At 45.3% G+C, this 21,161-nt stretch overlaps 1 pseudogene; it reads right to left on the bottom strand.

Moving 5' to 3' along the window:
- Positions 1–584: 584 nt before the first annotated feature.
- LOC119522085 lies at positions 585–10,904 on the bottom strand (annotated as a pseudogene).
- Positions 10,905–21,161: the final 10,257 nt, after the last annotated feature.

Raw genomic sequence — 21,161 nt, 5'->3', positions numbered from 1 at the left:
TCTTACCTTCTTGGCCTCATCTCTTGCCATGCACCCCAACATTTTGCAATCTAGCAATATGAAACTGCTTACAGATCCTGGAACAAGCTATGCATTTTCATACTTCCAAGTACTGGCACTTGTTCTCTCTACTTGCAATTTTATTTCTCTCTTTGCATTATTCTTGGTTCCCAACTTTCTCTAAGATGCTTTCCTGGGCTTCCTTCACCCCACATGGTTAATCACCTACTGTATTAGTCATTGATAGCTGCATAACGAATTGCCACAAACTTAGGGGCTTAAAACGACACATGTTGTCTCATTGTCTGTGGGTCAGGAATCCCAACACATCTTCCCTGGGTCCTCAGCTTCAGAGTCTTTCATGAAGCTGCAGTCAAGGTGTCAGCCAGGCCTGGGGCCTCATCTAAAAACCCATGCTTCGCCCTTCAGCCCTTCTGCCATAAGACGAGGACTTGAGGCTGGGGCTTATTAGCAGTCATTTGCCTTCTCTCAGTTCCCTTCTTGCCCTTATGTGTTCTGCTCTGTTTCAGGGTTGTAACCCCGTAAAAAAAAAATGTTTCCCAGACTCCTTTGCCAGCTGGCTTCTAGGCAGGTCCTTTTAATGGGAAGAAGTGGTGGGTGACTGGGAAGATGAGAAGATAGAAGACATTTTTCTTTTCTTTTCTTTTCTTTTATTTCTGGTGGCATCTTTTTCAGTGTGGGTAGCTCCAGGCTTGAGTGACTTTAGTTATTCCAAAGGGGCTTCTGCATTTTCAGCAAGGGCTCTGTTCCAGCAAATGCTCCAGCCACGCCGGTGGTGAGTGGGCCCCTGGGCTCTGGTGACATGCCTCCTGTCCTCTATTCCTGCAGCCTAGGGGAGTCTGTGACTTCCTGCAGTTAGTTTCTAATCTCTGGTTACCTCCTGTCGCAGGTCGGCTTTTCTGCAAGCAGATGCTGAGAGGGAATTTGGCATGGAGGATGCTTATTAAGACTCAACATCTGTGGAAGGGAGCAGGAGGAAACAAGACTGGGTAGAGGAAGAAGTCTAACTGTGATGTGGGTCTGACAGAACCTTGGCCAACCCCACAGGGAGATCCGGAGTATACAGGCCCCATCAGAGTTGTCCTGCAGTGGGCCAAACTGGCCAGATTTTTTACTCCCACTGCCATCAGTCATTGGATGTGGACCATTCTAGGAAGGTGTGACCTTGGGTACTTTCTGCAGCTGAGACAAACACTGAAGGGCTGACAGCTGGAGGCTGTTTGCAAGGCAACATTCTCAGGAGCTGAGACAAGTCCTTCCTCAAAGGGGGATCTGGGTGGCACATCATGGCACCCACCACATTTCATCTTCCCCTTTCAGATCCCCCTGCCCATCCAATACTTTCATAATCAATTCCATGTATTAAATTCCCTCTGTTGTTTTTTTTCATGGCTTAAGGAATTTTTATTAAAGGAAGAATTTTATAATCCCGATTATGTTTCCTCACTCAGTCATCAATTCTGTTATCTAAAAACAGAAATGACATTCTGAGCTATTCCACAGTAAAGAATTACAGAATTAAAGAAAGAAATGCTTTAAATTTTTGTACTTTGCTGAAAATTCTTTTTCCCAGTGTCTATAAAACATTAATTTGTTTTTATATTTTATTTGTATTTTTTGGTATTTTGTTGTTTTTAAATCAATAAGTAATCTAGGACTAGCATTATGTTTGCTAGACCTGGCATTTGCTGGGTACATAAGGTTCAAAGTTTCCTCTCCTTTTTTTATTTTATATTTTGCAATGTTTTTTTCCACAATATTTAAGTTTTTGATGTTTAAATATTTTTCATCAGTGAAGCATGAGTTTCTTTTCGTAGTCCCTGACCAATTTTAAACAGTTGGAACACCAGTGACAGTGCTAACTGCTTTCTGGGCAGCCTCTTTAGCTTGGTGGGCTTTGTAGTACAGCTACACCTTCATCAACCTTAGAATGGAGAGACTCTGGAGACTCAAGCGTATGAAGAAGTTCTGAATTATGTCAGTGATTTTTCCAGCAAGCATAGGGTGCATGGCTTGAATAAGGGGAAAGAGCCATTCACCCCACCTCTGCTTTTGTTCTTGAGGAGGGGCAGATGCTAACATGAAAACAGTCAAAGGTTCCTGACCTTGTACATGAATAGCAGGCTGCTGCGTGGTAAATTAACTTGTGGCTGTGCACTGAGATGTTGAGGACTGCGGACTCACAGAGCATATTTATACCATGGAACGGTGCAGACAGCAGTAGTAGCTGCAGCACCAACAGCTGTAGGACATGGACCCACTGTCTGTGTTGATGTATCAGCAACACGTTTTGTTGACATGACTTGTGGAATCTGTGAAGAAGCTGGTTGCATAGTACTAAACGGTGGTCTAGGAGGGGCTGGGTGGATAGCACTGGGTGCATTTTGGAACGGATGAGGTCAGGCACCCTGAGCAGTCCAGCGAGGACTTGGTCTAAGTTGAGCAGTTTGGCTAGGAGGATAGTATGCAGCATGGTTCTGAGTCTGTGGGATAGCTGCCGTGAAGTAATCTGAAGGAAGTGCTGGCTGGTAGGGGTTGATTACAGGGTTCAGCACAGCTCTTACACTTACCATTCTCTGCATATACTGGTTAGTGAGGTGAGCCTGGCGTTCTTCTTTGCACTGAGCTAAAGCTACAGACAATGGCTTGGTCGCCACAATTCTACCATTCATTCTGGCAACTGCTTTAGTGGCTACTTCTGGGGAGGAGAAACCTACAAAACCAAACCCTTTGCTGCCACCACCCTCCATCATAACCTTTGCACTAGTGATTGTACCAAATGAAGAAAACTCTTTCCAAAGATGTTCATCATCAAGATTTTTCACGTAAAGGTTAACACCCTGGTATCGGGTGATCCTATCTTGCTTCATCTGTTCATTTTGTGCTGAAGTTTCATCTGTCATTCCTCTTTTTTCTGAGCTCAACCAAACTAAGCTTGTTTTCCATCCAACTCATTCACAGATTTCTGTGCAACTTCATGCCTTTCCAAGCTCACAAATCCAAAACCTTTGGATTTTCCACTTTCATCAGGTCCAAACTTCCTAAAGAGATCTTTAAAGCACTCATCATCCATGTCTTCTCCAAAATTCTTGATGTAAACATTGGTGAACTCTTTTCCCCTAGCTCCAAGTTCGGCTTTTCATTCTTTACAAGACTTAAATCGTCCAACAGATACTCTGAGATAATTTAGAAGCATCCCATTCATTTTCTCAATAGCTTTTTCAGCTGCTTCCTGTGTCTCAAAATGTACAAATCCATAGCTCTTGGAACCATTTTCATCACAAATCACCTTACATGAAAGGATGTTACCAAAGCAGAAAACGTATCCTATAGTTCTTTATTATCAACAGATCTGTCCAAATATTTCATGAATATGCTGCTCACTCCACTTCTGTGAAGCGATGGATCACGCTGAGACCACAAGATGGGTATTGGCTTGCCCTTTATAACATCAAAATTCACGGTGTCTATGCACGCTCCGTGTCCGCCAGCTGCTGGAAGTTCACATCCGTGTGGCTCAAGGAGCTCACGTGATCATGTCCCTGCAGACCTGAATAAAGAGGATGGGCCCGGCCGAGCTGAACTCGTAGATCATCGCCTAGGTCATGTCGGGGTGTAGGTCCCCCACGTAGAGCGAGGCGGTAGGGTAGCTTAGGGGCAATGGGGTCCATCTTGGCAAGGCGGCCCACAGGGCCACAGGCCCGACCTTCCCGCGAGAGGAGAGCGCGGGCTGGGGGCGGGGCCGGAGCCTGGGGGCGGGGGTGGGGTGGGGTGGGGTGGGGGCGGCAAGCGCAGAGGGACAAACATCAGCCGGAATCGCAAACCACTCGGCCTCAGAACGGGGCGGATCCCCTGTCCCTGGCTGCTAGCTGCGGAGCGGGGGTGGCGGTCTCGGTGTCGGGTCCGGGCAGCGGGAAGGCCTCGGGCCCTTGATTCCTTCTTGGAGCTGCTGCAAAGACGCGGGCGGGCGGGCAGGTCTTGGCTGCTTCACTGGGTTACTTTATAAAAAGAGGAAGGAAAACATTAAAGTCTCTGGTGGGGGAGACGTGGATTTTTTTGGTAAAAAATTTTGGATATTTTAAAAGATTTTTAAAAGATTTTCTTGGATTTTTTAAAATAATAAGTGTGTATTCCGAGCCCAGAACACACACTCCACACTGTCAGCACTAACCACTGGGGAGAAGGGGGCCCTTCTGTTTTGAAACACCTAGAGTGGCTTAGGCTTTCCTGGCTGACCATTAACTGATACAAAGCGCAGAGGGCATAGTGCCACCATGAAATGAGAAGGGCGCGATTCAAATACAGTTGGCACCAGATGGGGGGGAGCAAACGAAGGCTCACGTGGTGATGGAAAGAGGAGTCTTAGAGAGAGAATGACCAGAGGTCGCTCAGCTCACATCCCCGCAAGGGCCAAATACGGGGAGGGCAGCAATGGAGGGGGATGGAAACAGAGAGCTTTGGAGAACTCTCAGCTCTCTTTGCTTACTGGAGAAAGTTTCAAGCCTCTCAGAGTGAGCCCCATAATCAGCATGATGCTGGGACATCGTGGTTCCACAAAGGTGGCAGTTTGGAATTGGAAGAAGGAACAAGAGGGGAGGGGAGCAAGACACATGCCACCAAAATCAGTCCCCTTTTAGAGCTTTCTCAGGTGCTCTGCCAGGTAACCAATAGAGCTGGAAAATGGGGTTTTGATTTGGCCATATTGCCACCTCAAATAAAAGAGGAATCTGTCAGGAAGAAGGGGAGAATGGATATTTGGTAGGCAATTAGCAGTCTTTGCCGCAGGTGTTGATAAATGGGCAAATTCTGAGTATATTCTTTCTTGCCAAAATTAAAAGTTGACATTATTATGGCAGTCCCTCTGATTAAAAAAAAATTGTATTGATCTGTGAAATCCAAAATCCAGACCCACTGCTCTTAATCATTTTGCCATGCAAGCTTGGGCTAGGATGATACTTTGATAAAAATTAGCAAATGTGATCAGCTCAACTAGGCTGAACTGCCAATGGGAAACGACTCCAGGAGGCCCACCCACCGTCCACACCGTCTTCCCTCTTGCTTCTCTCAAGCGACCATGTTTAAACTCTGGAAACACTTCTGCCCATCTGGAAAGTGCACCCTTAATACTAGATACTATGGGCCGCATTGGTGAGGAAAGGGGTGCAGCCTCCTGGGGCTCTCCCTAGCCTTCAGTGTCATCTCCTGTCTCCCACTTGTTCTGCTCAGTGCTCCAGTCATCCTGCATGGCTTACCAGTCCTGCCGTTTATCCAACTTCTTGCCTCTGTGCCTTTCCTTGAGCTGGACCTGCTGCCAATTGTATTTCTTGTCAGCCTCCTATCTCCATGTGGGAAAATCCCTTCCATCCCGCCAGGCTTAATTCGAATTCTACCTCCTCTACAGAAGTTTGAGGACCCTCCAGCTTGATCTAACCCTTCTCCTCTGAGTACCCAGAGAACTTTGTTGGTACCCCTATATTAGGACAAGTGTTATGTTTAACCTACATTATGGTTATTTGGGTATGTGTTTGATTCTTTAAGTCAGAATCCTTGTCATATTTATAATTGTAAATGCAGGATCAAGAATAGTACCCAGCAAATACAAGATACTTAATACATGTTTGTTGGAAGAATAGATATATAACAAAGGCAAAATGAATAAATATTATAATTAATGAATGCAGAAGGAATGGCTGAACATATAATAAAATAAAGGAGAATACAGAGAGAGAGAGAGGGTTCCAGTTTGCTAATGCTGCAAGAATGCAAAATATCAGAAATGGATTGGCTTTTATAAAGGGGGTTTATTTGGTTACAAAGTTACAGTCTTAAGGCCATTAAGTGTCCAAGGCAAGGCATCAACAATAGGGTACCTTCACTGAAGGATGGCCAATGGCATCTGGAAAACCTCTCTTAGCTAGGAAGGTACGTGGCTGGTGTCTGCTTGCTCCCAGGTTGCGTTTCAAAATGGCAAAAATGTCAGCATAAGCTTTTAACGGCCATCTTCAAAATGTCTGTGTCAGCTGCAGCTGCTCTCATTTGCTCTCCAAAATGTCACTCTTAGCTGCTCTGAGGTCCTTCTGTTTGTGAATTCTTTTATATGACTCCAGTGATTTAATTACCACCCACCCTGAATGGGTGGGGTAACACCTCCATGGAAATTATCCAATCAAACGTTTCACTCACAGTTGATTGAGTCACACCTCCATGGAATCACTCAATCAAAGGATTCCAACCTAATCAACACTAATATGTCTGCCTGCACAAGACTGCATCAAAGAACATGCCGTTCTGGGGGACATAATACATCCAAACTGGCACAGAAAGGAAGGAAGGGCAAGCAAATGCTCAGCATCCTGCAGAGCATTCTGGGTGAGCATCCACCAGCCTGAGTATTGACAGCCTTCACGGTGGAGAACTCCCAGACTCAGCATTACTCACATCTTCTGTCAGATTTTCCCTGACAGGAACCCTCTGTGTCATTCCTCATTATCTTTTCTCTGAGTTGCCTTGTGTCCTCTTTCCTACAGATAAAGAAGGGAATCCAGCTCAGCATGACTGTCGGGTAAGAGCAAGCTTCTGCTGGCAACCCGAGGGCAGCTGGAATGACCTGGGCACAGCTCTGTCCAAGCCAGATGAAGAGAGGAACAGAATCCAAGAGGGGCCAGGCAAACAGGACCTGCCATTTAACATGAGGGAAGGCCTGTGTCTTCCCACAACTGGGGCAGGAGATGAGGCACATTTAAAAGCAAAAAAGAAAAGGCCACCTTGGCAAACAATACAAAAGAGTCATGTTTTGCTGGATTTTAAACTAAAATAACAAAATGCAGCCAACCAAGCAACTCACTCAACAAATAAGCAAACAGATCAAGCAAAGCCAAGTAGAACAATCCTTGATACTTAAGTTTGAAAAGCAGGTCTCCTTGTTTTAGTGGAAACCTTATGTTTTCCAAAACTACATTTGTTTTCAGCAGGTGTCACGAAAATATAAGAGTAGGCCACAACTCCCTGATCCTGATAATAATTGGAATTTTTTTTCTCTTACTCCACCTGCACCTCCTTTCTCTCACAATCTTCCCCCCATGTCTCTCTCTATGCCCTCCTCCTATCCCATCCCTCACCAGTGCACAAGGCCCTGGTGTCATTTCCCCTCTCCCATATGTCATCCTTTGATTAGGAAGAAGCCACAATCACAGCTCCCACATACAAAAAAGGCCCACTTTGACAGTTGTGATGTCAGCCAGGAACTACATTTGTCTCCTGTGGTACCAGACCTAGGGCTATAATCACATTGAGTATTTGGGTGCAGGAGCCATTTCATTTCAAAGCATCTGACAGGCATTGACTATTACATCCTCACTAGTGAGGAGGTGGCTTCCACTATCACAAAGATGTTGCCAGTTCTCAGCCCCTTAGCATGCTCCATGCTGTACTTTATGAGAGGAGCAGAAAAACAAGGGGAGGGGAGGGGAGGAACGTGTTTGCCACATTATATTGGTGTCCCTCATGCAAGCCCTGTTTCCTAGAAAGGCACCCCCTTGTCAGATTCCAGACCTCAGTCACACCTTCTTCTGTTTCAGGCTTCAATTGAAGAGAGGTGATTATTTTCATCCATTTCTCCTTTGAGCTCATGGGATTGCAAAGGGTAGGAGGGCGTTCCTACACTGAGATGAAGCAAACAAAATCCCAAATATCCAGCAGCACTGGAAGTGACATGCAAATTGGCCCAAGGCCCGTGGCAGAGGCTGATGGGTTTGGCTCTCCAGATTTGTTGACATCAATAGCAGGCTGAGCTCTGAGTGGCTAGGATAAAGCCTTGACAGGAAGTATTGAAATCAAGACTCAGGAGAACACGTGTGTGTGTGTGTGTGTGTGTGTGTGTGTGTGTAAAGGGGAAGTGGGAGGGCCAGTGCACAAGACCAACACTGCATGTGAGTGTGCCCCAGCCTGTCATTTGAAAATCAACTCCGGTCATCCCAACTCCCTTCTGCAAGATAGATGGCACAGCTTTGGAGGTAAAATTAGTTTTCTATTTTTAAAATGCTCTGCTTTTTAATTTCTCCAGGAAGCCATTGACTATACAAGGGCTTAAGGCCACTGAGCTGCTTCTGTTGTTCTGTGTAACTGCATCTTCACCCCCAAATATGTGTTTTTGGTCTAAAAGATGGAGCTTGGTGGTTTGGTTGTTCTAAAGGCTATCCCAGTGTTGACTAGGTGCCCTTACCCTACCCTTTTCCCTGTGCTGAGTACCTCCAGAGCATGCTGTAGACCTAAGCCATCAGGCTATGCAATGCCAAGTACCACAATTCCATAAGGACATCTGGAGATGCCACCTCTGCATTCTCTTTTCCTTAGAGTCCAGAATCTCGAAGATGGGAGGATCATTAGGGTTCATCTAAGGTCACCTTGCTCATATAGACAAAGAAACGGAAACCAAGTAAAGAGTAGTGACTCTCAAGAAGCCACCCAGCTAGATGACCTCCCTACAAATTCTCATTATTAGACTCCCAGCTCTCCAGTTAAGAATGTGCCAATAAAATATGTCATGGTCCTGATTGCTTTCTTCACTAACCAGCCAAATAAATTGCAAGTTCCTTAAGGGCATTTCAATCAAGCAACTTGTTAGTTGCTTTGCCTGCACTCCTCATGTGTTCTTTTCAAAGTCCCTTCCGACTAGGCACCTTATAACCCGATTTGCTAGCCTCTGTGGGGGCACCAAAACCAAACAGCTGACTCAAGTTGTGTCAATTGATACATTCCCTTCCAGAAATCAAGAATTTGATCACAGCATCTCAAGTATCTCTTGGGCCTAGTTGAAGTGGGCATATAAGGCTCCCTGGGTGCCTGATTTTTCCCATGCACCTGGAGAAACAGAAAATTCCAGTCACTGAGGGAGAAGGGCCATCTCAGGAGACTTTATGTCCTCGCAGATAGAGTCAGGAAGAAAGTGACTCACTACCAGGTTCCCAAGGGATTATAAATTCTGATTCCAGTCCTCACGAGTCTTGAGTTTTGGGAGACAACCACATATCCTTAAAATACATGCTCCTTTCTGCTTAAGAGAGTGTGCATAGATTTCTGTTGCTTGCTCTTAAGTTCACACATTACTTCTTTCTTTGTCAACACCTAAAGCAATGCCTTCTGTATCAGCTATCTATTGCTGTGTAAAAATATTTCTCCAAAACTTAGCAGCTAAACACCCAAACCAGGTATTATCTTACAGTCTCTGAGGATCAGGGATCTGGGTGCAGCTTAGCTGGGTTCTCTGGCTCAGCATCTCTCTCGAGGCTGCAATCAAGGTGTTGGCTGGGGCTGCAGTCACACTCACACCAAGGCTCAACTGGGGAGGCTCTGCTCCCAGGCTGGCTCACATGGGCCTTTCCCACAGGGCTGCCTCATGACCCGGCAGCTGGCTTCCCCCAGAGCAAGCAACACAGAGCAAGTGAGCGACAGCACCTAGGACAGAAGCTATAGTCTTTTTATAACTTAATCTTGGAAGTCTGTCCATTAGAAGTGAGTCACCAAGTCCAGCCCACACTCAAGGAGGAGAGGGTTCCATAAGGGCACAAATACCAGGAGGCTGGGGTCATTGGGAGGTATCTTCCAGGCTTCCTACCCCACCTTCCTAGTTCAGATGAATACTTAATGCTTGCCTTTTTGTTTCTTCCTTATATTTCTGGAGCACCATCTGATTAAATAGGGCATTTAAGCCTTTCTAGCACCTATATTTTGCTAGTACTTGCAAATCTTTCTAGCCAGTATGTATCATGAGTAAAAGACCAAACTTCTCTCAACATCCAGAGTGAAAATTCCTTAAGGACAGTGTTCCGGTTTGCTAAAGCTTCCAAAGTGCAAAATACCAGAAATGGATTGGCTTTGAACAATGGAGATATATTAAGTTGCATATTTACAGTTCTAAGGCCATGAAAATGTCCAAATCAAGGCATCAAGAGATAGATACCTTCTCTGAGGAAAGGCCAATGGCATCTGGGTTCTTCTGTCACATGGGGAGACACATGGCGATGTCTGCTGGTCCTTCTTCTCCTGGGTTCTAGTTTCAAAATGGCTTTCTCCAAAATGTCTCTGGGCTTCTTGTCTCTCTTAGCTTCTCTGAGTTTCTGTGCTTCTCCCGGGGGCAAATTCTGAATTACATATCTTAGCTTCTCTTCAAAATGTCTCTTTCAGCTTCTCTGCTTGTTTTTCCCAGGGTGTTTCTGTCTAAGAAACTCTGAGCTTCCTTCAAAATGTCTCTGCCTTTTATCTTCTCATAGAGGACACCAGTAAAGATGATTAAGACCCACGTTGATTTGGGTGGGTCACATCTCAATTGAAATAACCTAATCAAAAGGTCCCACCCACAATAGGTCTGCCTCCACAAGATTGGATTAAAAGAACATAGTCTTTTATGGGGTACATAACAGTTTCAAACCAGCACAAACAGGAACTATGCCATATACTTCACCATGCAGTGAACTCCATAGGTAGTAAAAAAAAGCAAAAATACACAATCATTGGCTGAATGGATCAAGGTGAGTCTCTGGCACTCAAGTTCTTGTTTTAGCTCAGTGGGGCCAACCCATTTTAGCCTTGGCAAAACCATAACTTCCTGGGCCTTAATTTTCCTCCTTTAAAACAAGGGGCTTGGACTAGAAGATCTTCAATGCTACTGTAATGAGCAATGTGCTCTTAAAAAATAAATCCCTTCTTTCAATTCCTTTTGGGAATGTTTATTGGACTCCTCTGGTGACCCTCGTCACACTGCTTTGATCCAGTTCTAATTTCAGCCACAGCTGCACTGGACAGACTCACCTCAACCTGACAGTGTCTGTCTGCTTTCTGTCCGGGGCCTTCTCCACCGCTGTGGCAGCTTGCTGGGTCTGCTTCATGGGGGAATTCACAGCCCCAGGGGCAATCTCAACCAATGGCAGCTGGCAGTTGGTGGATAAATGCCCCAGCTGTCTGTCTTTTTGGTGACCAATTCTGCAAGGCATTCTCTACACATCCCTTTGAAATCAGCCCGTTTCCTTCCTTTCTATTGGTGACTCCTTCATCCCTGCATCACCCTCTTGATTCTTGGGATCACCTCCCAAATAAACTGCCTGCACTCAAAACCTTGTGTCATTTTCTGCTTTCAGGAGAACCCAAACTAAGATGGGAAGACATTTCTTTCCTGGCCCATTGTTTTGCCATTAAGACTGATCCATGGGGTGGCATAGGGGAATCCTATATTTTATGCATGATTGTTCCATAAACCCACAACATCTCTAATAAAAAAAGAAGGATAAAAAAACTATCCCACAAAAAGGCTTGGGTCAGGAAGACAGAGAATATGACATGGGAGATGTGTTGTTTTGGATGTATTATGTCTCCCAAAATGCCATGCGCTTTAATGCAATCTTGTGGGGGCAGATGTATTAGTGTTGATTAGGTTGGAATCTTTGGATTAGTTTGTTTCCATGGAGATGTGACCCATGGAACTGTGGGTAATATCTTTGATTAGATTATTTCCATGGAGGTGTGGCCCTGCCCATTCAGCCTGGGTCTTGATTAGTTTACCAGAGCCCTATAAAAGCTCAGACGGAAGGAGCTCGCTGCTGCAGCTTAGAGAGACATTTTGAAGATGGCCATTGAAAGCTGACCCTGACATTTTGGAGAATGCCATTTTGAAACATAACCTGGGAGCAAGCAGATGCCAGCCACGTGCCTTCCCAGCTAACAGAGGTTTTCCAGATGACAATGGCCTTTCTCAAGTGAAGGTACCCTATTGATGATGCCTTACTTTGGACACTTTATGGCCTTAAGACTGTAACTGTGTAACCAAATAAGTCCCCTTTGTAAAAGCCAATCCATTTCTGGTATTTTGCATTTCTGGCAGCATTAGCAAACTGGAACAGGGACTGTCCCAATTAGGCAGGAAAAGCTTGCTCCTCCTGGCCCTCTCTGTGCCAAAGCTTCAGAGTGGGGAGTTGTCAGATGAGGGTGAAAGGAAGCACTAGAGGTGGAAGCACAGTCGCCTTGCTCTCTGTTTGGGACTCCAGGAGGAGCCTGCCCAGCAGGGAGCGCCTGCGATAACCTAGGGCAGCTGCTGGTCAGGCAGAGAGCAAGCCTGCGTTAGTGTTCCTGAGATAGCCTGGACTCCCATTTGGCTTGCAAGAGATCCCCCAAATGTCTATGGGCCCTTGGGAGAACAAAGATGTTGGCAAGAAACTGGCTGGAGAACTCACCAGAAGGAGTTACCACCATGGAGTAAAAAGGATCCTAGAGCCAAGGGAACTGATTGGGCTACCTAGAGGGGAGACTAAATAGGGGTCATGGCCATACCTCAGGGGTCTTCAGTAGCTGCCTGGGTTGAGGAGAGGCTGAATCAGCAGGGAGGACCTCAAGGCCCTGGGAAAGGACAGCACAAGTTCATGAACAGTAGACATTGGTGCTTGCCAGCATTGTGAACCTCTATTGCCATGGTGACATGCAGGGCGCCCAACCCATACTCAGGTGCCATCTTGGAGAAGATCGAGGGAAGGAGAACAAAATGCAAAGAGTGACTATTTAAAGCAAAAGAAGCTGAGTTTCTAGAGAGATTGTTTAAATTATTGGAGTAGACCGGTCTAAACAGATCAGAAAGAGCCCACTTCCTTGTGTGTATGTGCACATGTGTGTGTATGTGTGTGCACATCCTTGTGTCTGCAAGAGGCAGGTAGAACTCATGAGAAAGTTCGGGTCTGCTTTAGAAAATTCCTTTGCACATCTGAGTGAAGAGTGGAGATGTCTGCAAACCTACAGGTGTACATTCGAGGCTATGTGCTGAGCCAAGAGTTAAACTCCTCATGGATGCTGGTGGGGCAGGGACTTAGGCCTCCGTCTCTAGGAGGGTCCCAGCCACAGACACAGGGTCTTCCAGCTGGGGCAGCGTTCCATGCTCAAGCCAGGCTGGTTTGGGCTATAAATGCCACACCATCTGCAAACTGCCTCTAAGTGTCTGGCTTCACCTGAGAGGCAGAAGTCAGGGCTCTTAACACACTCAGCAAGAACCACGAAGGAGGAGGTGGGGGGATCATAGCATCTGCCCCTTTCATCTCCTTGGGCAGTCCTGATTTCCCTGACACCCACCCCCCAGCTGTATCAAGGATATCTGCGTCCCCCTGTCTTTCCTGGCCTCCTCTGGGACGCCTCCTCTGCCATGACAGTTGCTGAGGGTTCCCCAGGGCAGGTCAAAGCATGATTTGCTTTTCAAGCTCTGCCCATTTATCGATCTCCTGTCTGAGAAATGTCAGCAGCAGCAGCAGCAGCAGCGGCGGCCGAGAGCTCTCCCCACTAAGGCTCTTAGCTTGGAGGCCTGTGGTATCTGCCTGTGTAAACCCTCCCGCCTCCTGCCTCTCTGGCTTTAGAACTATCCCCACCCCCATCTTGGGAAAAGTCTTCCCAAGATGAGATGGCAAGAATCAAACAGCAGCGTGCTTTGAACAGTGGGACAGGAACCAGATTTAAATTGGGCAAAAGCCATGAGCTCAGAGTGAGTGCATTTCACTTCCTGTCACACACACACACACACACACACACACACACACACACACACACACCCACACACACACACCCGTCCTGGGCATCTTGTTGCTGAGAGCAGGTAGGGAAATCTCCCAGAGGAGGCTGGGCAGGGGCAGGCAGAAAGTGGGGCTCTGGTTCAGGGTAATGGCAGATAAAGTCAACCCTTTATTTCAACTGCCAGTCCCTCCCCTCTCCCGCCCCATCCCCTCTCCCCTCCAGCTCCACCTGCCCCCCTCCACCAATCCCCCCACTACAGTGCAATTTAAATGCAGGATTGTGAGGAGGGGAGGGCAAAGAGAAAGAGATTGTTTGTTTAGTGGTTAAACCTTTTAAAGTTTAAGTGCATAAACAGGGCCTGCTCCGTATCTGTCTATAGCAATTCTCATGACAGTTACAGCAAAATTACAGAAACTGGGTCGTTTATATAACCCTTTGTATTGTCAAAGCACATTAAATGTCTGCTTTCCCACACCCTGCTGAGCTGTCTTTAGCTGTCAAATCCCTATCCTGCAGCTCAACACATTGAAGGGAAAGGACTTTGGCAATGCCCACCTGGGGGACACCGGACCCTCAGGTGCAGCAAGTGTTTTGAAAAGGAGATTTAAATGCCCTCTGAGCATGAGTCTCAGGGTTCAAAATATATATTTCCAGCCAAATGCTTTGACACCTGGCTAGTGTTTTTTTTTTGTTTTTTTTTTTTTTTAATTCCGGAGCTCATTCATTTGCTAAAGAAGGATTTATTGAATGTTTTCTAAAATGCCTGTACTGCTAATAATATGCACGAACCACCGTTTTAAGCACTTTATATCTATTAACTCTTTTAATCCTCATGTTAACCCTATAAACTAGGCACTACTATTATTCCCATTTTGCAGAGGATGAAACGGAGGCACACAGTGGGTCACATGGATGCTGTGGTGTGCTGCCCAGGTGCCCCCCAGGTCTGAGGCACACATTCTTCCCAGTGGCTGGGCGTTTGGGCAGGAGACAATTCACACTGCATGCCCCTCCAGAGAAACCGGGAAACGGAACTGCCTTGTTCAAAGTCATGCTCCATTTCCGGGGGCAGGCCATTTGCAGAAATGGGACCATGCAAGGGCCAGCCCAGCCCCCTTCCCTCAATTTGAGAGAACTTGGCAGGGCCACCCCAGTCCTGAAGCTCTCCAGGTGCTCAGCTGAAGCCCTCTTTGCGCCTGCATCACTCCTCAACTTCTCCCGCAGCCCAATCTGGCGTCCTTTTCTCTCCCACTGGTGTTGGTGCCGAGAGCATTCCTCTGTAAACCTCTTGCACTCATATGTCCGTCTCAGGGCAGGTTTCCCTGACGTAGGAGGTTTAAGTAACATAAAACTTGCCAAGATCACATGGCTAGTGGGCGATGGAGGATTTTTTAACTTCCTTACTCAGTGGCCACTACCTCACTTACTGAGCAACTTCTCTCTGCTCAACCCTGGGCCTGGAGTTTTATCCAAATGCTTTGACTCATTTACTCTTTCAACATTGGCAGTATCACTACCCTCATATTACATATTGGGGACCTGAGGCTTGAGATTTGAGCGTGGATCTCTCTGGCCCCACAGCCCTGGCTCTCTGGCAGCTTCAACCCCAGCCCCAGCTGTCTCTCCAAGCCAACCCATCCATGTGACAGTGCAGCAGTTTGCAAAGATGCTCCTACTTCATGGAGTTCTTTCCACTCCTGGTGAGGTATGGAAAGGAAGGTAATACTATCTCCGTTTTGCCAGCAAGGAAATTTAAACTCAGGGAGGTTACAAGGAGTTGCCCTGTTTGTTGGTAACAGAGCAGAGACTCAGACCCAGATCTTCCATTTCTAAGCCCAATGCCCTGAAATTGCCCACCCCAATTTCCCACCAGCCAAGGCCTTTTAGTTGGGAGCAGGGCAGGATGCTCTTCTCTATAACATTTTGCCCCTACCCAGAAAGTGATGCCATTTGGCACCTTTGCTTTACCTCTCTCCCAGAACCCCAAGTCTCCAGAATTGGGAGAATCTGGGATTTCTAAGATCTGGGGAGGGACAATTGCACTAGCACCATCAACACCATCCCAATCCGTATCCTTGGTAAATCCCTTGCACATGTGGCCCGGCTTTCACAATTAAAGCCTCACTGTAGTCTGTGAATCAGACAGAATGGGCCTTCTTATCCCTGTTTCACAGGTGAAAACACAGGCACAAGGTACAGGTCAACATCACCAGTTGGTACATGGCAGAGCTGAATTTAGTCCAGTAATGAACTCTCTTTCCCCTGTGCCCTTCTCTCCTTGCAGCCACCTTCTTCCCTTGGCTCCCTTCCTGTTGCACTTGTGTATCCGGAAGTTCTTTCCTGGAGGCATCAGGGGTACCAACTGGAAGATTACTCATGTGATGTGATTTGTGGGGCTCTGGGAAGCACCCTAAGCTCTATGTGCCACCCCCATCACTAACATCTAACATTTCGCCACTAAGTTAGCCCTGAAAGCTAATCATTGCCCTCTCCCTGGAATCTTATTTTGGCATGCATAAAGAAGCAACTGGGGGCTCTTCTGTACTGCCAGTGGCAATGAGAAATGGCAGAACCACTTTGGAAAACAGTTTGGCAGTTTCTTAAGGAGCTAAGTATACACCTACAGTTCCAATCCTAGGTATTGACCCAGGAGAAAAGAAATCATACGTCCACACAAAGACTTGTACATAAATGTTCATAGCAGCTTTATTTGCAATACTAGAAATAACCCAAATGTCCATCAACAGGTGACTATGGATATGTGGTATATCCATAGTTTTCAGCCATAAAAAGGAACTATCAATACATGCAACAGCATGGATGAATCTCACAACCGTGTTGAGGGAAAGGAGCCAGATACAAAAGAATACATGCAGTATTATTGCATTTATATGAAGTTCTAGAATAAGCAAAATTAATCTATGGGGATAGGGGTCAGAAGAGTGTTTGACTTGATGGGGTGAGGTTTGGACTGGAAAGGAGTGCAAGGGAACTTTCTAGGATAGAAATGTTCTGTGTTCTGCTGGGGGTGACGGTTACATGGGTGTATGCATTTGTCAAAACTCATCAAACTGTACCCTTAAAATGGGTGCATTTTGTCATATGTTAGTTATACTTCGATCAAGCTGATCCAAAAAGTGAGTCCCTGACACAGTAGATTGGATATTCTTAACCTGGAGTTCCAGGAGTCTCAAGCATCCATAAAACTACATGCACCCTTGTGAGCCTGGGTGCATTTTACAGAAAAAGTGTTTGACTTTTCCTCAGAATCTACTTCTACAAGAGTGTCCCCAACTCACTTAATATAAACACACAAGAAACGCAGCATCTCAAATAACCAACCTGTGTTACAAATCCAGCAGACGGTTTCCTTCCCAGAACTCTGGAGCCCTTGGGGGCTAGATTCCTGGGGACACCAGGTCATGGCGGAAATGGAGGAAGATTCTGAAAGGCCAGCCTTGCACAGTGGATGAGAAGGAAGGGTCGAGGACCCTTTCTAAGACTGAAGAATCACCAGGCTCTTTAACCTTGGAGGAGAAGCCACAGTCGCTCAGGTGCCTACAACTTACACAGGTTTGAAATCACAATCTTGTAATGCCTGTTTAAATCATCACGACGCAGTGAAATCCTATTATGTACCATATATTACTGTGCTGACAGATGTGGGAGGGAACTGCGGACAGCATCAGACATCTCTGTCCCTCGGGAACCGGGGAGCTTGGGAAATTCTGTCCTGGCAAGAGCCTCCTTGAACAATCGTCTCAGCACTGCAGACCTAAGCCGGGACAGGAATGGGCTGTGTCGGGAGCAGCACCTGGTGTAGGAAAGCATGTGTGTGTTCCTGTGGATGCACGTGCACACCCCAGCAAGAGCTGTGGTGGAGGTTTGCCAGATAGTTTAGAAACTAGCAGCCGCTGCAGCAGTTGGTAAGTTGAAAAGCTGAAACCTGTGAATCAATCCAAGTACAAAGCTCTCGGTTGCTAATTTGGTACCTGTTTCCAACACCTTGCAAAGAGTCAATCTGTGCAGAACCTCACGCTCTTGGCATTTCTGATACTCAGTTCTAGGAGGATGCAGTAACAGCAGGTACCTAAAACCATTGATTTCTTTTAAAAGAGCCTACGCCATCAGTGACATCAGATCTCCTCTTGCATACTCAGGAACGTTTCAATGTCCACACACAGGAAACACTCAATAAAGAGCTAAAATGTCTGTCTTCTAGAAGCTACAGTTAAGACATACCCACAGAATATTTTCATTAATTCTTTCAACGTATCTTTATTGAGCTTCTACTATGTGTCTGCCCTGGGCATACATTGGGAAACAAAACAGAAAAGAAAACTCCCTGCCCTTTTGGAGCCCACATTATAGAGGATTAATGGATAAGTAAATCATATTATATTAGATAATAGCATAGTAGTAGAAATATAAAGCAGAGAAAGGCAAAGGAAGAGCTGCATTTTTAGATAGAGTTGTCATGGAAAACCTAACTGAAAAGGGGACACCTGAACAAAGATTTGACAGAGGTTAGGGAGTTGGCTCTGTAAATATCTGGGAAGACATTCCCAGGGAATGAGACTAGGCAGTATAAAGGCCAGGAGGCAGGAACATGCTTGAGTTTTCAAGAAACAGCAAACCGTCCAATGTGGCTAGAACCAAATGAGCAAGGGGGACGAGAACTGTGAGAAGAAAATAGTGATGAAATAAGGGCCAGATTGTTTAGGTCCCTGCAGGCCATTGAAAGACTTAGGTTTCTACTATGAGTGAGATGGGCACTGCGGTAGATTGAATTATGTACACCAATTTAGATATGTTCTTAACTTTAATCCACATTCTTGTGGGGGTGAACCCATTGTAAACAGAATCTCATGAAGATGCCGTTTTAAGTTAACGTGTGGCTCAACTGAATGAGGTTGCATCTTAGTCCAGGTTACTAGAAGCCTTATAAAGAGAAAGAAACCAGATGCTAAAGTCAGAGAAGGCCACAGGGAGAAGCTGGAAGTCAGCAGGAAACCAGAAGAAAAAGGAGAGGACATTGCCATGTGACAGGGAACCCAAGGAACCCAAGGATTTCTGGCCAACCAGAATGCTACCAACCCCAGAAAGAAGTAAGCCTTCTAGAAAATGCCTTGATTAGACTTCAGGTCTCTGAAACAGTGAGCCAAAAAGTTCTTGCTTTTAAGTCAACGCATTGTGTAGTATTTGTCATAGCAGCCAGGCAAATCAAGACAGGCACCATTGGAAGGTTCTAGGAAGAGGAGGGACTTGCTCCAACTTAGGCTTTGGAAGAACCACTCTGGCTGCTGTGCTAAGAACAGACTGTGGTGGAGGTGGGGGGCAATGGCAGAAGCAGGGAGACTACAATTTGGAACATTTCAATTTTGATACACTTAATGGACATTCAAATGAGGTGTTGAGTAGGGGGGTTGGATATGCAGTTCTGAAGTCGAAGGGGGAGGTCTGGGCCAGAGATATAAATTTGGTATAATACTGACATATTTAAGGTCATGAGACTGGTTTGAATGATGAAGTTTGTGAATGGAGATAGAGAAGAGGAGGACCGAGAACTCAGACCTGTGTCACTCAAATATTAAATGGCTGTCTTAGTTTGCTTGAGCTGTTGGGACAAATACCACACAATGGGTTGGCTTAAACAATGAGAATTTATTGGCTCACAATTCTGAGGCTAGCGGAACTCCAAAATCAAGATACTGACAAGATTTGCTTTTTCCCCATTCCTGAAGCATCCTAGTGCTGGCTGCTGGCAATCTTGGGGTTCCTTGGATTATATCTCTGCTTTCCCCTCGTATCTCTTATTTCTGTGACTTCCGGGTCCTCTTTATAAGGCCTTCAGTAATCCAGATTAAGACCTCATTCTGTTGTGCCACATCTTAACTAAGAAAAACACTTTCAAGAGATCCTATTTACAATGGGTTCACACCCACAGGAATGCAGATTAAGGTTATGAACATGTTTTCTCTGAGGCATGTAACTCAATCTACCACAATGGTTAAAATATTTTCTTAAGAAAATCCCTTCAATGAGCATATTTTTTTTCTTGAAAAACAAACAGACAAACAAGTGGCCAGAGTAAAACATGCTAAATTATCTTCAGATGGCAGTAATTGTGAAGATAACTGACAGTCGGGTAGCACTTATTTTCCAGCTTACCTAGGCTACAAGGAGAAAACCAACCAAGGGATGGCAGCATGAGAGATGTTTAAGAACCCTGACCTGGTATCTATGGATGGAAGAATTTATTTTACTGTTTTTCTATGAGAATTAATTTTTTCCTTTTTCCATTCAGTTGCCAAGGACTTCCTCTGGTGTCACTGTTTGGTGGTCAGTAGGGTATGCCCTGTGATGGGGATAAAGCAGCCCCCATTTCTGAGGTTCCGAACTCCCTGGTGTGGCCCTGTTTTATCTAAAGATGCTGATACATTTTCCCTAGAATTCTGTCCTACTTCATTGTGCCACCCCCACCACCCCACCAAAAAGTTCTCAAAAGTTTATTGTTAATCACCCTTAAGCTGCATTCCAAAGATTTTGAAATCTGAACCAAGAGATAGAGCACTGCCTAGGTCTAACCACTGGGTGATTCATACCCAGGACAGATATGAAAAGCACAGATCTAAAGCCTTTGAAAACTGGACTGCCATGGGAACCATAGGCCACAGAATGTGGATTGTAACTTGTAGCCTGTACCTAACTAGATGAAGTGCATGCTGAAACAAAGATATCAATATCCTCCATATAATTTAAATAAGATCCAGAATTTCATAATGTAATACTCAAAATATTCAGGATCCAACTCCAAAGTATTCAGCATACAAAGAACCATGAAAATTTCAACTCAAATGGGAAAAGACAATCAATAGATGACAAAGATGAGTTGACACATTTGTTGGAATTATCAGACCAAGATTTTAAACCAGCTATGAATAAATGTTAAGACAAGCAATTGCAAACACTCTTGGAACAAATGTTAAGATAGAAAGTCTCCATAAGGAAATAGAAGATACGAAGAAAAACCAGTGGAAGTTTTGCAACTGAAATATTAAAACTTGTGGGATGAACTCAATAACAGAGGAAAGAGTTCATGAACAGGAGAAAGGATCAATGAAAGCCATCCAGTCTGAGAAACAAGGCAGGAAAAAGGCTGAAAAAAATGCAAATCCTCTGTCTCTTGTGGGGCAATAACAAAAAATCATTGGAGACCAAGAAGAGAGGAGAAAGTGCCATGCTGAAAAAATTGAAGAAATAATAGTTGAAAAACTTCCCATGTTTGCAAATGAAGTAAACATACATATTCAAGAGGCTGAGAGAACACCAAATAAGATAAACCCAAAGAAATCCATGTGCAGACACATCATAAACTGATGAAAACTAAAGATGAAGAAGAACTCTTGAAAGCTGCATTATGTGTAGAGGAACAACCATTTTGATGACTATGGATAGCTCACCAGAAATGATGGCAGCCAGAAAGAAGTGACACAAAATTTCTCTAAAGTGCTGAAAGGAAAGAACTGTCAAAACAGAATTCTAAATCGAGCAAAAATATACTTCAGAAATGAGAAGGTGAAATAAAGATATTCTCAGATGAG

This window comes from Choloepus didactylus, chromosome X (assembly GCF_015220235.1).
Source record: "Choloepus didactylus isolate mChoDid1 chromosome X, mChoDid1.pri, whole genome shotgun sequence".
Lineage (NCBI taxonomy): Eukaryota > Metazoa > Chordata > Mammalia > Pilosa > Megalonychidae > Choloepus > Choloepus didactylus.
The sequence above is the reverse complement of the archived record's forward strand: the minus strand, read 5'-3'. Positions and strand labels throughout refer to the sequence as shown.